We start from the raw sequence: 16101 nt of genomic DNA, 5'->3' as shown, positions 1-16101 counted from the left end.
GGCTTAAAGGAAGAGGTGACATGCAAGTTTGTGGGAACTTTTGTAAATAACCTAGGTGTGAAAAATGAAAAAATATTAGATGTCCCTGTAGAGTTGGAGAAGAGAAAGAAAAAATCAAAGGACAAGAAAGTCAAACTTGATCCCCACCTAAAGGATAGTGAGGGAGGTGTTAGTGACAACCTTGCTCATACTTTGGTCGCTAACATGGATTATGGAATGAAAGGAGATAAGAATGTTCTACCACTGAAAGAGAGAGTTCCAGGGGAAGTGAAGATAGATGTAGGTATACAGAGATTAGAAACTGTGCTAAAGCAAATAGCTGAGGATTATAAGAAACATGGACAATTAGTATTAGCTCTTCCAAAAGATCAACAGAAGGACCTGCTTTCCCGGTTTCCAACTTCCATTGAGGAACCAACAAGAAGAGATAGCCCAGTGGATCTACAGACCCCGATAGAGGTGATAAGACATATAGCACTGGACAGGTCTAAACATCAGTTGTTGGAGGTTCTAGATGAAACCCAATGGAAGCTAAAAGAAGAACAGATGTTTAACACCAAAATTGATGAGAGGAACAAAGAGCTTGAGAGAGAACTTTGGTTTATACAGAGAGAGATGGAAACCATGGCATCTGATGAAAGACAAACCAGAGTGGATCAGGAGCAACAAAAGTTGATAATGTACCAGCAGCAGGAAGACAATATTCATTCTCTGGAATCAAAAATAACTGAGTTGTCTGAATTATTGGAAGTGGGTAAAGAAACTGAAAAGGAGGATCATATTTGTCTGAATGAAATGAAAGAAAGACTGTCTCAGCTAGAATCTGAGAATAAAATACTCAAGGATGCCAACTTCCTAAACAACTGTCCTGAAGACCGTATCCATGAATTTTCTATGCGACCGGATACTAAGGACATAGCATTACAGACTGAGGTAGTGGATGGTATATTGCTGAGACAATCTTCTATGAATAAAGTTGATAGTAAAGGGACACAGTATATGTCTCTTAAAATGAATTGCACAGTAATATGGTTCCATGTGAAGAAAGGCTATGGCTTCATTAAAAGGCATGACACCGGAGAAGACATATTTGTACATTGGACATCCATAACGAAGAATAACCCCCTAAAACTGTTGTACAGTGTAGGAGATGGAGAGAAAGTAGAATTTGAAGTGTTGGAAGGGGAAAAGGGTGTACATGCAGCAAATGTGACTGGCATAGGTGGAGTACCAGTGAAAGGGAGTCGATTTGCTCCAAACCGACGAGGATCATACAGTTATTGTTATCAACCACGAGAAAAAGTGGTTGATGAAGGGAGTGCATATTCAGAACAAAGGCAAGGGAGAGATCCAGCTCCATGTCATCCTTCTACAACCTTACATTACCGACCTCTCTCGAGATTCAATGGTAGAGTAAATCAGTCCCAGGATCAAGAAACGGAAAATTCAGATGCTAAAGACTTGATAACTTTAGAAGCTTCGTCAGAGAAAGAAACTAGTCTCAGTGAAAATCGTAGTGAGGTACATGATAACTTTACCCTAGCACAATCTCTTAAATCTTCCATCCGAAGTCCAGTACTAAAAGAAGTCAATAAATCAGGTGTAGAAGAGCAAGGGAAACCAGCACGATCAGAGAACACTATCCCTGGGAGGCATGAAGGCTATGTAGTTCCATCCCTCCCTATTTGGCCAACAGTTAAAATGGTTGAGATGAGGTGGCTTGCTAATGGATGTGAATGAATATATACTATTTTAGCATAGTGAGTAAGGTAGATGGTGCATTGGCACCTAAAGATGTTAAACAGTGACAATGCACCAGGGGGAGAAATGTAACCCTGATTTAGGGTTTAAACAACACTTATACTGAGGTAGTTATAATATGGTGACTAAAATGGAGTATAAGCATATATATTATTCATATAAAAGTTAATGGATGTTGTAATACTGTATGCATGTTGTGAGGTAAATAATACAGTTCACATATATGTAATTGTATGTACATTGATGTAAATGTAGTGGTGAATACAATGAAGGCTTATTTTATGGTTTCACAGTGTATCTAAAGGGTTAATGTCCTTGTGCTCCTAACTGTCAATCACCTAGTGAGGTGATTGCCAGTGGGCGGGGCATCACCTCAGAGTGGGTCATGTGACTACTAGAGAGGAGTGGAGAGGTGCTGTGAGTGTAGCTGAGATAGAGACTGCATATCCCTTGGTGAGAGGACATAGTTTTTTGCTGCTCCGGCCGTCGCCCGCATTAGAGCTGAGCGGTATACATTGTGGCGGCCGGAGGGGGCTTAGTGTGTGAAGCCAGAACAGGGCTTCCTTACTGTAAAGGTGGTGACAGCAGCATTGAGACTCAGAACTGTTCATAGAACCCAAGATCAGCGCTAGTCAACTCACCCAGCAGTATTGGAAGGGCACATCTGTGACAGGGACACAGAGAGGGTTCCTTCCTACCTATTACCGGCACAGACTCTGACAGCCACAACAAAGAAGCCAGGACCAGCAGCAGAGGCTCCATTCTGTGTGGCTGTAAGTGTAAGGGAGGAGTCGGGGGAGCATCCTGCAGCAGCATCACTAGATGGTAGAAGTGTGAGTGCATAATCCAGCCATTTATATTACCCCTACACTAAGCACAGCAAGCCATAGGTGACTATTGTACATAGTCAATTTCATATTGGGACTAAGTACTCCAGGGCTAGGCCGCAATAATGGCTATTAAGCAGGAGGATAGTAATGGGTCACAGTAGTCAGAGTGACCTATAATTACAGTTCCATGTATGGCTTAATCATAGTGCTAAGGAGAAGGTAGAAAGCACTGGGTATATATATGTAACAGGAGGAGTGGAGTGAAACTTGAACTGTTTAACGCTTCATAAATAGTTTTAAAACTCCCCCATATATCAGCATCACATCAGTCAAAGGAGAGCCAGAGACATTGTTCCGCAGCGCTAAATAGAAAGTAACACCCTAAAGCTGCCACCTAATGTGTGTATTTATGCCCCTGAATTAGCAGAATTAGAGTCAAGGACATTAAAGGTAGCCATACTACAGTGACATTGGATGGATGTTAAAGCCTCTTAGCCACAAAGGATTAGAATATCATCCCGATTCAAGGACTAGCTTGTGGCACTTTAATACAACTGTGTTATATGTATATTCGTGAACCCGTAAGAAGGACTGACACGTAAGAGACTATTAGTTATAAAGTTAAAGGATTTGAGCTCGCTGTGACTATGATAAGAGAAACCATCTCTTGCAGATATATTTAATATAGACTCATCCTAAGAGACAACAATAATTTGAGGCATACAGGAATCGAAAAGCTATATATGCTCTGAAATATAGAAAGCATCAGCTACTTCAAATGGACACAAGGACGCAGCATAACAAAGGTTTATCATACCAGCTTCTTAGGAGTTTAGTTTAATACTGGACAACTACAGTAACATTTTTACTGAGGAAAGGATACAGATTCCTTGGTAATCAACTGTTGATGTTACTATCTATGAGCTAAATAGATACTTTCTGTTATCTGCCAAGGAGGAACTATAAGTAACCTTATAGGAGAAAGTAATCGCTACCATAAGTAGACAGAGCCAAACATCTTTCTCTTTAACTGAAGGGAGAACTGATAGTTGATACTAAAACATAGTGTCAGACATTCTGTATTAACTGCTGTTATTTTTAGGAAGTTTATGGGCCCTTATAGTGCACTATCATATTAAGAGTACCCGGGTCACTCTAACACCTAAGGGTGTCTTGAAAAGAAAAAGGATTTGTTGTATTGCATGCAGGTACTGTGTATAGGCCTAATTGACAGGGGGTTAGCATGGATTAATGACTTAAAGGGGAATGTGTAATTGATGAAATGTTAATGTATACTTAATCCATTTGGTACTGGTCATTAAAGTGTTATACTTTCCATGTGTGTCTGGTCCGTCTGGAAGTTGATCTGAAGATCCTGGAAGAAAGAGACAGGTATATTAGATAATATATCTATGATATAAGGGAATCATCCCCTAAGGATAGAGATCAGGCTTACTCAAGCAAGCCTTAACGGTAGTTAAATACTACACATAGCTTGAGTGGAGGCACAGCTATTAGGTAACCATCCCTTAATAGAATACATAGACAGCTCTCGTTCAAGGTAGGGTTACAAACGATTAAATTACAACAGCTGTATCCAGTAGGATTTTTTGGACCCTTTAATAAACATTCCGTTGTCATCAAGGGCAATATGAAATAGATCCTGATTACATTTAGATATGGATAGTGGTGCCTATATATGTTGACTCCATTGTATTTTATTGAATGTGGGTTTCTTCTGTCTATATATATTTTTTAAAAATAAGGAGCTTGTATATTTTATTTTTTGCGCTCCCTTGATAACAAGTGTGATTATCTTTAAAATTTGGTTTATTATTGGTAGAACAGTACTACCTATGGGAGCAGCATTTTATAATATATGGTGAAAATTAATAGATGTATAAAGATTAAATAAGCAACAAATTGGTGAAATAGATAAGTTTTGATAGGAGCGCTGGGTTCTATATATATATATTGACATTTGGTTATATATATGTATAGACTTTATAAATTCTTGACAGAGATGTGCCTGAGCAGCGGCCCTCCCCAGCCCTATCCCAAATCATACTTATTTTGCATAGGAGATACCATGGTCATGAAGATTGTTCTCCCAGGGTGAGGTTCATTCATTGCATTCTGGGTATGCTGACCCCTGTGATTTCCCCAAATGTGGGAAACTCGACTGCATTATTTGTGGTAGTGGGGGACTGTGTTTGTGCTTTCCTCTGGTCAGCTCTGGTAAAAGTCAGATTTATTTGTCTCAGATCTTCCTCTAGCCTTGTTCTTCTTTCGAGAGTTTCCATGTGCTGCCTCAGTTGGATCTCCTTCACTTGACAGGGGGGTGCCCGAGCAGCGACCCTCCCCAGCTCTAGCCCAACTCCTACTTACCTGCCAGGTGAGATACTATGATCATGAAGGTGCTTCTCCCAGGGCAAGGCTCACCCATTGTACTCTGGGTGTGCTGCTCCTGCGGTTTCCCCAAATGTTGGACACTTGACTGCATAATTTGTGTTTCCCCTGGTCGGCTCTCGTATAATTCAGATCTCTTTGTCTCAGGTCTCTCTCCAGCCTAGTTTGCTGTCTGTTTCCACTTCTCTTTTCTTGAGTTGCTCCCTTCTATGCCCTTGCGCACTATCCTGACTTCTCCCGTCTGCTTACTTTGTGCCTTCCAACGCACAATGCAAACTACAGGTAGTGCTGCAGGGCCCACACCCTTTTACTTCCCTTACAGAGCAGCTCTGGAGCTGTTACAGTGCCCAGCTGCTGCAAGAAATCAGCTTGAATGCTTCAGGGGCTGGGGCATAGCCCCACACCGAAGTAGGGTGGAGGTGTTTAATGCGAACTAAGGGTCATCCAAGCGCCGCAAAAGGCCGCCATGCCCTGCACGCCCCTTTTCTCTTTTCATATGCAGACGAGGGTTGAAGCCAACTTTGACCCACTGCTTGGATGACATCACCATATGCAAATCCATCTGCTGCAGGCCTTCCCCCAGGAATGCTTGCACTAGTTGTTGCATTTGGTTTGTTGTTTGGGGGTGCTTCAGTATTAGGCAGCCTTCTGCCCTCCCATGTTCATCTGAAAATATGTGTTCTCCCTGCAGTTGTTGTCCCCAGATGAGAGTTCCCTTGTGCTGCCTCAGTTGAATCTCCTTTACTTGACAGAGATGTGCCTTAGCAGCGGCCCTCCCCAGCCCTATCCTAAGTCATACTTATTTTGCATAGGAGATACCATGGTCATGAAGATTGTTCTCCCAGGGTGAGGTTCATTCATTGCATTCTGGGTATGCTGACCCCTATGATTTCCCCAAATGTGGGAAACTCGACTGCATTATTTGTGGTAGTGGGGGACTGTGTTTGTTCTTTCCTCTGGTCAGCTCTGGTAAAAGTCAGATTTCTTTGTCTCAGATCTTCCTCTAGCCTTGTTCTTCTATCGAGAGTTTCCTTGTGCTGCCTCAGTTGGATCTACTTCACTTGACAGCCCGAGCAGCGACCCTCCCCAGAACTATCCCAAATCCTACTTACCTGCCAGGTGAGATACTATGATCATGAAGGTGCTTCTCCCAGGGCAAGTCTCACCCATTGCACTCTGGGTGTGCTGCTCCTGCGATTTCCCCAAATGTGGGAAACTTGACTGCATAATTTGTGTTTCCCCTGGTCGGCTCTCGTATAATTCAGATCTCTTTGTCTCAGGTCTCTCTCCAGCCTAGTTTGCTGTCTATTTCCACTTCTTTTTTCTTGAGCCGCTCCCTTCTATGCCCTTGCGCACTATCCTGACTTCTCCCGTCTGCTTAATTTGTGCCTTCCAACGCACAATGCGAACTACAGGTAGTGCTGCAGGGCCCACGCCCTTTTACTTGCCTTACAGAGCAGCTCTGGAGCTGTTACAGTGCCTAGCTGCTGCAAGAAATCAGCTTGAATGCTTCAGGGGCTGGGGCATAGCCAACATGAGCCCCACACCGAAGGAGGGTGGATGTGTTTAATGCGAACTAGGGGTCATCCAATCGCCGCAAAAGGCCGCCATGCCCTGCACGCCCCTTTTCTCTTTTCATATGCAGACGAGGGTTGAAGCCAACTTTGACCCACTGCTTGGATGACATCACCATATGCAAATCCATCTGCTGCAGCCTTCCCCCAGGAATGCTTGCACTAGTTGTTGCATTTGGTTTGTTGTTTGGGGGTGCTTCAGTATTAGGCAGCCTTCTGCCCTCCCATGTTCATCTGAAAATATGTGTTCTCCCTGCAGTTGTTGTCCCCAGATGAGAGTTCCCTTGTGCTGCCTCAGTTGAATCTTCTTTACTTGACAGAGATGTGCCTGAGCAGCGGCCCTCCCCAGCCCTGTTAGGCCATCATCTACACGGCATAGCCCTGAATTTTCCAATGCGCAGCTCTTTGCAAAAGAGAGATATTGGCAAGGAAAAGCTGTCTTGTACCTTTGCATTTTTCTCCCAAACGAAGGACACTAGAATGAAAATTTTAAAGCCTCCTGTTAGTGCTTCATCTACACGGTATAGCCCTGAATTTTCCAATGCGTAGCTCTTTGCAAAAGAGAGATATTGGCAAGGAAAAGCTGTCTTGTACCTTTGCATTTTTCTCCCAAACGAAGGACACTAGAAAGAAAATTTTAAAGCCTCCAGTTAGGCCATCATCTACACGGCATAGCCCTGAATTTTCCAATGCGCAGCTCTTTGCAAAAGAGAGATATTGGCAAGGAAAAGCTGTCTTGTACCTTTGCATTTTTCTCCCAAACGAAGGACACTAGAAAAAAATTTTTAAAGCCTCCTGTTAGGCCATCATCTACACGGCATAGCCCTGAATTTTCCAATGCGCAGCTCTTTGCAAAAGAGAGATATTGGCAAGGAAAAGCTGTCTTGTACCTTTGCATTTTTCTCCCAAACGAAGGACACTAGAAAGAAAATTTTAAAGCCTCCTGTTAGGCCATCATCTACACGGAATAGCCCTGAATTTTCCAATGCGCAGCTCTTTGCAAAAGAGAGATATTGGCAAGGAAAAGCTGTCTTGTACCTTTGCATTTTTCTCCCAAACGAAGGACACTAGAAAGAAAATTTTAAAGCCTCCTGTTAGGCCATCATCTACACGGCATAGCCCTGAATTTTCCAATGCGCAGCTCTTTGCAAAAGAGAGATATTGGCAAGGAAAAACTGTCTTGTACCTTTGCATTTTTCTCCCAAACGAAGGACACTAGAAAGAAAATTTTAAAGCCTCCTGTTAGGCCATCATCTACACGGCATAGCCCTGAATTTTCCAATGCGCAGCTCTTTGCAAAAGAGAGATATTGGCAAGGAAAAGCTGTCATGTACCTTTGCATTTTTCTCCCAAACGAAGGACACTAGAAAGAAAATTTTAAAGCCTCCTGTTAGGACATCATCTACACGGCATAGCCCTGAATTTTCCAATGCGCAGCTCTTTGCAAAAGAGAGATATTGGCAAGGAAAAGCTGTCTTGTACCTTTGCATTTTTCTCCCAAACGAAGGACACTAGAAAAAATTTTTTAAAGCCTCCTGTTAGGCCATCATCTACACGGCATAGCCCTGAATTTTCCAATGCGCAGCTCTTTGCAAAAGAGAGATATTGGCAAGGAAAAGCTGTCTTGTACCTTTGCATTTTTCTCCCAAACGAAGGACACTAGAAAGAAAATTTTAAAGCCTCCTGTTAGGCCATCATCTACACGGCATAGCCCTGAGTTTTCCAATGCGCAGCTCTTTGCAAAAGAGAGATATTGGCAAGGAAAAGCTGTCTTGTACCTTTGCATTTTTCTCCCAAACTAAGGACACTAGAAAGAAAATTTTAAAGCCTCCTGTTAGGCCATCATCTACACGGCATAGCCCTGAATTTTCCAATGCGCAGCTTTGTGCAAAAGAGAGATATTGGCAAGGAAAAGCTGTCTTGTACCATTGGATTTTTCTCCCAAACGAAGGACACTAGAAAGAAAATTTTAATGCCTCCTGTTAGGCCATCATCTACACGGCATAGCCCTGAATTTTCCAATGCGCAGCTCTTTGCAAAAGAGAGATATTGGCAAGGAAAAGCTGTCTTGTACCTTTGCATTTTTCTCCCAAACGAAGGACACTAGAAAGAAAATTTTAAAGCCTCCTGTTAGGCCATCATCTACACGGCATAGCCCTGAATTTTCCAATGCGCAGCTCTTTGCAAAAGAGAGATATTGGCAAGGAAAAGCTGTCTTGTACCTTTGCATTTTTCTCCCAAACGAAGGACACTAGAATGAAAATTTTAAAGCCTCCTGTTAGTGCTTCATCTACACGGTATAGCCCTGAATTTTCCAATGCGTAGCTCTTTGCAAAAGAGAGATATTGGCAAGGAAAAGCTGTCTTGTACCTTTGCATTTTTTTCCCAAACGAAGGACACTAGAAAGAAAATTTTAAAGCCTCCTGTTAGGCCATCATCTACACGGCATAGCCCTGAATTTTCCAATGCGCAGCTCTTTGCAAAAGAGAGATATTGGCAAGGAAAAGCTGTCTTGTACCTTTGCATTTTTCTCCCAAACGAAGGACACTAGAAAGAAAATTTTAAAGCCTCCTGTTAGGCCATCATCTACACGGCATAGCCCTGAATTTTCCAATGCGCAGTTCTTTGCAAAAGAGAGATATTGGCAAGGAAAAGCTGTCTTGTACCTTTGCATTTTTCTCCCAAACGAAGGACACTAGAAAGAAAATTTCAAAGCCTCCAGTTAGGCCATCATCTACACGGCATAGCCCTGAATTTTCCAATGCGCAACTCTTTGCAAAAGAGAGATATTGGCAAGGAAAAGCTGTCTTGTACCTTTGCATTTTTCTCCCAAACGAAGGACACTACAAAGAAAATTTTAAAGCCTCCTGTTAGGCCATCATCTACACGGCATAGCCCTGAATTTTCCAATGCGCAGCTTTGTGCAAAAGAGAGATATTGGCAAGGAAAAGCTGTCTTGTACCAATGGATTTTTCTCCCAAATGAAGGACACTAGAATGAAAATTTTAAAGCCTCCTGTTAGTGCTTCATCTACACGGTATAGCCCTGAATTTTCCAATGCGTAGCTCTTTGCAAAAGAGAGATATTGGCAAGGAAAAGCTGTCTTGTACCTTTGCATTTTTCTCCCAAACGAAGGACACTAGTAATAAAATTTTAAAGCCTCCTGTTAGGCCATCATCTACACGGCATAGCCCTGAATTTTCCAATGCGCAGCTCTTTGCAAAAGAGAGATATTGGCAAGGAAAAGCTGTCTTGTACCTTTGCATTTTTCTCCCAAACGAAGGAAACTAGAAAGAAAATTTTAAAGCCTCCTGTTAGGCCATCATCTACACGGCATAGCCCTGAATTTTCCAATGCGCAGCTCTTTGTAAAAGAGAGATATTGGCAAGGAAAAGCTGTCTTGTACCATTGGATTTTTCTCCCAAACGAAGGACACTAGAATGAAAATTTTAAAGCCTCCTGTTAGTGCTTCATCTACACGGTATAGCCATGAATTTTCCAATGCGTAGCTCTTTGCAAAAGAGAGATATTGGCAAGGAAAAGCTGTCTTGTACCTTTGCATTTTTCTCCCAAACGAAGGACACTAGAAAGAAAATTTTAAAGCCTCCTGTTAGGCCATCATCTACACGGCATAGCCCTGAATTTTCCAAGGCGCAGCTCTTTGCAAAAGAGAGATATTGGCAAGGAAAAGCTGTCTTGTACCTTTGCATTTTTCTCCCAAACGAAGGACACTAGAAAGAAAATTTTAAAGCCTCCAGTTAGGCCATCATCTACACGGCATAGCCCTGAATTTTCCAATGCGCAGCTCTTTGCAAAAGAGAGATATTGGCAAGGAAAAGCTGTCTTGTACCTTTGCATTTTTCTCCCAAACGAAGGACACTACAAAGAAAATTTTAAAGCCTCCTGTTAGGCCATCATCTACACGGCATAGCCCTGAATTTTCCAATGCGCAGCTTTGTGCAAAAGAGAGATATTGGCAAGGAAAAGCTGTCTTGTACCAATGGATTTTTCTCCCAAATGAAGGACACTAGAATGAAAATTTTAAAGCCTCCTGTTAGTGCTTCATCTACACGGTATAGCCCTGAATTTTCCAATGCGTAGCTCTTTGCAAAAGAGAGATATTGGCAAGGAAAAGCTGTCTTGTACCTTTGCATTTTTCTCCCAAACGAAGGAAACTAGAAAGAAAATTTTAAAGCCTCCTGTTAGGCCATCATCTACACGGCATAGCTCTGAATTTTCCAATGCGCAGCTCTTTGTAAAAGAGAGATATTGGCAAGGAAAAACTGTCTTGTACCATTGGATTTTTCTCCCAAACGAAGGACACTAGAATGAAAATTTTAAAGCCTCCTGTTAGGCCATCATCTACACGGCATAGCCCTGAATTTTCCAATGCGCAGCTCTTTGCAAAAGAGAGATATTGGCAAGGAAAAGCTGTCTTGTACCTTTGCATTTTTCTCCCAAACGAAGGACACTAGAAAGAAAATTTTAAAGCCTCCAGTTAGGCCATCATCTACACGGCATAGCCCTGAATTTTCCAATGCGCAGCTCTTTGCAAAAGAGAGATATTGGCAAGGAAAAGCTGTCTTGTACCTTTGCATTTTTCTCCCAAACGAAGGACACTACAAAGAAAATTTTAAAGCCTCCTGTTAGGCCATCATCTACACGGCATAGCCCTGAATTTTCCAATGCGCAGCTTTGTGCAAAAGAGAGATATTGGCAAGGAAAAGCTGTCTTGTACCAATGGATTTTTCTCCCAAATGAAGGACACTAGAATGAAAATTTTAAAGCCTCCTGTTAGTGCTTCATCTACACGGTATAGCCCTGAATTTTCCAATGCGTAGCTCTTTGCAAAAGAGAGATATTGGCAAGGAAAAGCTGTCTTGTACCTTTGCATTTTTCTCCCAAACGAAGGACACTAGAAATAAAATTTTAAAGCCTCCTGTTAGGCCATCATCTACACGGCATAGCCCTGAATTTTCCAATGCGCAGCTCTTTGCAAAAGAGAGATATTGGCAAGGAAAAGCTGTCTTGTACCTTTGCATTTTTCTCCCAAACGAAGGACACTAGAATGAAAATTTTAAAGCCTCCTGTTAGTGCTTCATCTACACGGTATAGCCCTGAATTTTCCAATGCGTAGCTCTTTGCAAAAGAGAGATATTGGCAAGGAAAAGCTGTCTTGTACCTTTGCATTTTTCTCCCAAACGAAGGACACTAGTAATAAAATTTTAAAGCCTCCTGTTAGGCCATCATCTACACGGCATAGCCCTGAATTTTCCAATGCGCAGCTCTTTGCAAAAGAGAGATATTGGCAAGGAAAAGCTGTCTTGTACCTTTGCATTTTTCTCCCAAACGAAGGAAACTAGAAAGAAAATTTTAAAGCCTCCTGTTAGGCCATCATCTACACGGCATAGCCCTGAATTTTCCAATGCGCAGCTCTTTGTAAAAGAGAGATATTGGCAAGGAAAAGCTGTCTTGTACCATTGGATTTTTCTCCCAAACGAAGGACACTAGAATGAAAATTTTAAAGCCTCCTGTTAGTGCTTCATCTACACGGTATAGCCATGAATTTTCCAATGCGTAGCTCTTTGCAAAAGAGAGATATTGGCAAGGAAAAGCTGTCTTGTACCTTTGCATTTTTCTCCCAAACGAAGGACACTAGAAAGAAAATTTTAAAGCCTCCTGTTAGGCCATCATCTACACGGCATAGCCCTGAATTTTCCAAGGCGCAGCTCTTTGCAAAAGAGAGATATTGGCAAGGAAAAGCTGTCTTGTACCTTTGCATTTTTCTCCCAAACGAAGGACACTAGAAAGAAAATTTTAAAGCCTCCAGTTAGGCCATCATCTACACGGCATAGCCCTGAATTTTCCAATGCGCAGCTCTTTGCAAAAGAGAGATATTGGCAAGGAAAAGCTGTCTTGTACCTTTGCATTTTTCTCCCAAACGAAGGACACTACAAAGAAAATTTTAAAGCCTCCTGTTAGGCCATCATCTACACGGCATAGCCCTGAATTTTCCAATGCGCAGCTTTGTGCAAAAGAGAGATATTGGCAAGGAAAAGCTGTCTTGTACCAATGGATTTTTCTCCCAAATGAAGGACACTAGAATGAAAATTTTAAAGCCTCCTGTTAGTGCTTCATCTACACGGTATAGCCCTGAATTTTCCAATGCGTAGCTCTTTGCAAAAGAGAGATATTGGCAAGGAAAAGCTGTCTTGTACCTTTGCATTTTTCTCCCAAACGAAGGAAACTAGAAAGAAAATTTTAAAGCCTCCTGTTAGGCCATCATCTGCACGGCATAGCCCTGAATTTTCCAATGCGCAGCTCTTTGTAAAAGAGAGATATTGGCAAGGAAAAACTGTCTTGTACCATTGGATTTTTCTCCCAAACGAAGGACACTAGAATGAAAATTTTAAAGCCTCCTGTTAGGCCATCATCTACACGGCATAGCCCTGAATTTTCCAATGCGCAGCTCTTTGCAAAAGAGAGATATTGGCAAGGAAAAGCTGTCTTGTACCTTTGCATTTTTCTCCCAAACGAAGGACACTAGAAAGAAAATTTTAAAGCCTCCAGTTAGGCCATCATCTACACGGCATAGCCCTGAATTTTCCAATGCGCAGCTCTTTGCAAAAGAGAGATATTGGCAAGGAAAAGCTGTCTTGTACCTTTGCATTTTTCTCCCAAACGAAGGACACTACAAAGAAAATTTTAAAGCCTCCTGTTAGGCCATCATCTACACGGCATAGCCCTGAATTTTCCAATGCGCAGCTTTGTGCAAAAGAGAGATATTGGCAAGGAAAAGCTGTCTTGTACCAATGGATTTTTCTCCCAAATGAAGGACACTAGAATGAAAATTTTAAAGCCTCCTGTTAGTGCTTCATCTACACGGTATAGCCCTGAATTTTCCAATGCGTAGCTCTTTGCAAAAGAGAGATATTGGCAAGGAAAAGCTGTCTTGTACCTTTGCATTTTTCTCCCAAACGAAGGACACTAGAAATAAAATTTTAAAGCCTCCTGTTAGGCCATCATCTACACGGCATAGCCCTGAATTTTCCAATGCGCAGCTCTTTGCAAAAGAGAGATATTGGCAAGGAAAAGCTGTCTTGTACCTTTGCATTTTTCTCCCAAACGAAGGAAACTAGAAAGAAAATTTTAAAGCCTCCTGTTAGGCCATCATCTACACGGCATAGCCCTGAATTTTCCAATGCGCAGCTCTTTGTAAAAGAGAGATATTGGCAAGGAAAAACTGTCTTGTACCATTGGATTTTTCTCCCAAACGAAGGACACTAGAATGAAAATTTTAAAGCCTCCTGTTAGTGCTTCATCTACATGGTATAGCCCTGAATTTTCCAATGCGTAGCTCTTTGCAAAAGAGAGATATTGGCAAGGAAAAGCTGTCTTGTACCTTTGCATTTTTCTCCCAAACGAAGGACACTAGAAATAACATTTTAATGCCTCCTGTTAGGCCATCATCTACACGGCATAGCCCTGAATTTTCCAATGCGCAGCTCTTTGCAAAAGAGAGATATTGGCAAGGAAAAGCTGTCTTGTACCTTTGCATTTTTCTCCCAAACGAAGGACACTAGAATGAAAATTTTAAAGCCTCCTGTTAGTGCTTCATCTACACGGTATAGCCCTGAATTTTCCAATGCGTAGCTCTTTGCAAAAGAGAGATATTGGCAAGGAAAAGCTGTCTTGTACCTTTGCATTTTTCTCCCAAACGAAGGAAACTAGAAAGAAAATTTTAAAGCCTCCTGTTAGGCCATCATCTACACGGCATAGCTCTGAATTTTCCAATGCGCAGCTCTTTGTAAAAGAGAGATATTGGCAAGGAAAAACTGTCTTGTACCATTGGATTTTTCTCCCAAACGAAGGACACTAGAATGAAAATTTTAAAGCCTCCTGTTAGGCCATCATCTACACGGCATAGCCCTGAATTTTCCAATGCGCAGCTCTTTGCAAAAGAGAGATATTGGCAAGGAAAAGCTGTCTTGTACCTTTGCATTTTTCTCCCAAACGAAGGACACTAGAAAGAAAATTTTAAAGCCTCCAGTTAGGCCATCATCTACACGGCATAGCCCTGAATTTTCCAATGCGCAGCTCTTTGCAAAAGAGAGATATTGGCAAGGAAAAGCTGTCTTGTACCTTTGCATTTTTCTCCCAAACGAAGGACACTACAAAGAAAATTTTAAAGCCTCCTGTTAGGCCATCATCTACACGGCATAGCCCTGAATTTTCCAATGCGCAGCTTTGTGCAAAAGAGAGATATTGGCAAGGAAAAGCTGTCTTGTACCAATGGATTTTTCTCCCAAATGAAGGACACTAGAATGAAAATTTTAAAGCCTCCTGTTAGTGCTTCATCTACACGGTATAGCCCTGAATTTTCCAATGCGTAGCTCTTTGCAAAAGAGAGATATTGGCAAGGAAAAGCTGTCTTGTACCTTTGCATTTTTCTCCCAAACGAAGGACACTAGTAATAAAATTTTAAAGCCTCCTGTTAGGCCATCATCTACACGGCATAGCCCTGAATTTTCCAATGCGCAGCTCTTTGCAAAAGAGAGATATTGGCAAGGAAAAGCTGTCTTGTACCTTTGCATTTTTCTCCCAAACGAAGGAAACTAGAAAGAAAATTTTAAAGCCTCCTGTTAGGCCATCATCTACACGGCATAGCCCTGAATTTTCCAATGCGCAGCTCTTTGTAAAAGAGAGATATTGGCAAGGAAAAGCTGTCTTGTACCATTGGATTTTTCTCCCAAACGAAGGACACTAGAATGAAAATTTTAAAGCCTCCTGTTAGTGCTTCATCTACACGGTATAGCCATGAATTTTCCAATGCGTAGCTCTTTGCAAAAGAGAGATATTGGCAAGGAAAAGCTGTCTTGTACCTTTGCATTTTTCTCCCAAACGAAGGACACTAGAAAGAAAATTTTAAAGCCTCCTGTTAGGCCATCATCTACACGGCATAGCCCTGAATTTTCCAAGGCGCAGCTCTTTGCAAAAGAGAGATATTGGCAAGGAAAAGCTGTCTTGTACCTTTGCATTTTTCTCCCAAACGAAGGACACTAGAAAGAAAATTTTAAAGCCTCCAGTTAGGCCATCATCTACACGGCATAGCCCTGAATTTTCCAATGCGCAGCTCTTTGCAAAAGAGAGATATTGGCAAGGAAAAGCTGTCTTGTACCTTTGCATTTTTCTCCCAAACGAAGGACACTACAAAGAAAATTTTAAAGCCTCCTGTTAGGCCATCATCTACACGGCATAGCCCTGAATTTTCCAATGCGCAGCTTTGTGCAAAAGAGAGATATTGGCAAGGAAAAGCTGTCTTGTACCAATGGATTTTTCTCCCAAATGAAGGACACTAGAATGAAAATTTTAAAGCCTCCTGTTAGTGCTTCATCTACACGGTATAGCCCTGAATTTTCCAATGCGTAGCTCTTTGCAAAAGAGAGATATTGGCAAGGAAAAGCTGTCTTGTACCTTTGCATTTTTCTCCCAAACGAAGGAAACTAGAAAGAAAATTTTAAAGCCTC

General features: G+C 41.8%; 4 non-coding genes across 4 annotated transcripts; all 4 read left to right on the top strand.

Moving 5' to 3' along the window:
- Positions 1 to 4655: 4655 nt before the first annotated feature.
- LOC134986488 (U1 spliceosomal RNA) lies at positions 4656 to 4819 on the top strand. Its single transcript, XR_010192357.1, has one exon. It is a non-coding gene; the product is annotated as a U1 spliceosomal RNA (small nuclear RNA).
- Positions 4820 to 4971: 152 nt separating this feature from the next.
- On the top strand, positions 4972 to 5134 carry LOC134986466 (U1 spliceosomal RNA). Its single transcript, XR_010192338.1, has one exon. It is a non-coding gene; the product is annotated as a U1 spliceosomal RNA (small nuclear RNA).
- Positions 5135 to 5795: 661 nt separating this feature from the next.
- LOC134986341 (U1 spliceosomal RNA) lies at positions 5796 to 5959 on the top strand. Its single transcript, XR_010192236.1, has one exon. It is a non-coding gene; the product is annotated as a U1 spliceosomal RNA (small nuclear RNA).
- A 145-nt stretch (positions 5960 to 6104) lies between these two features.
- Positions 6105 to 6267, top strand: LOC134986429 (U1 spliceosomal RNA). The gene has a single exon (XR_010192311.1). It is a non-coding gene; the product is annotated as a U1 spliceosomal RNA (small nuclear RNA).
- Positions 6268 to 16101: the final 9834 nt, after the last annotated feature.

This window comes from Pseudophryne corroboree (assembly GCF_028390025.1).
Source record: "Pseudophryne corroboree isolate aPseCor3 chromosome 7 unlocalized genomic scaffold, aPseCor3.hap2 SUPER_7_unloc_3, whole genome shotgun sequence".
Classification (NCBI taxonomy): Eukaryota; Metazoa; Chordata; class Amphibia; order Anura; family Myobatrachidae; genus Pseudophryne; species Pseudophryne corroboree.
This window is presented reverse-complemented; position numbering and strand designations above follow the sequence as displayed.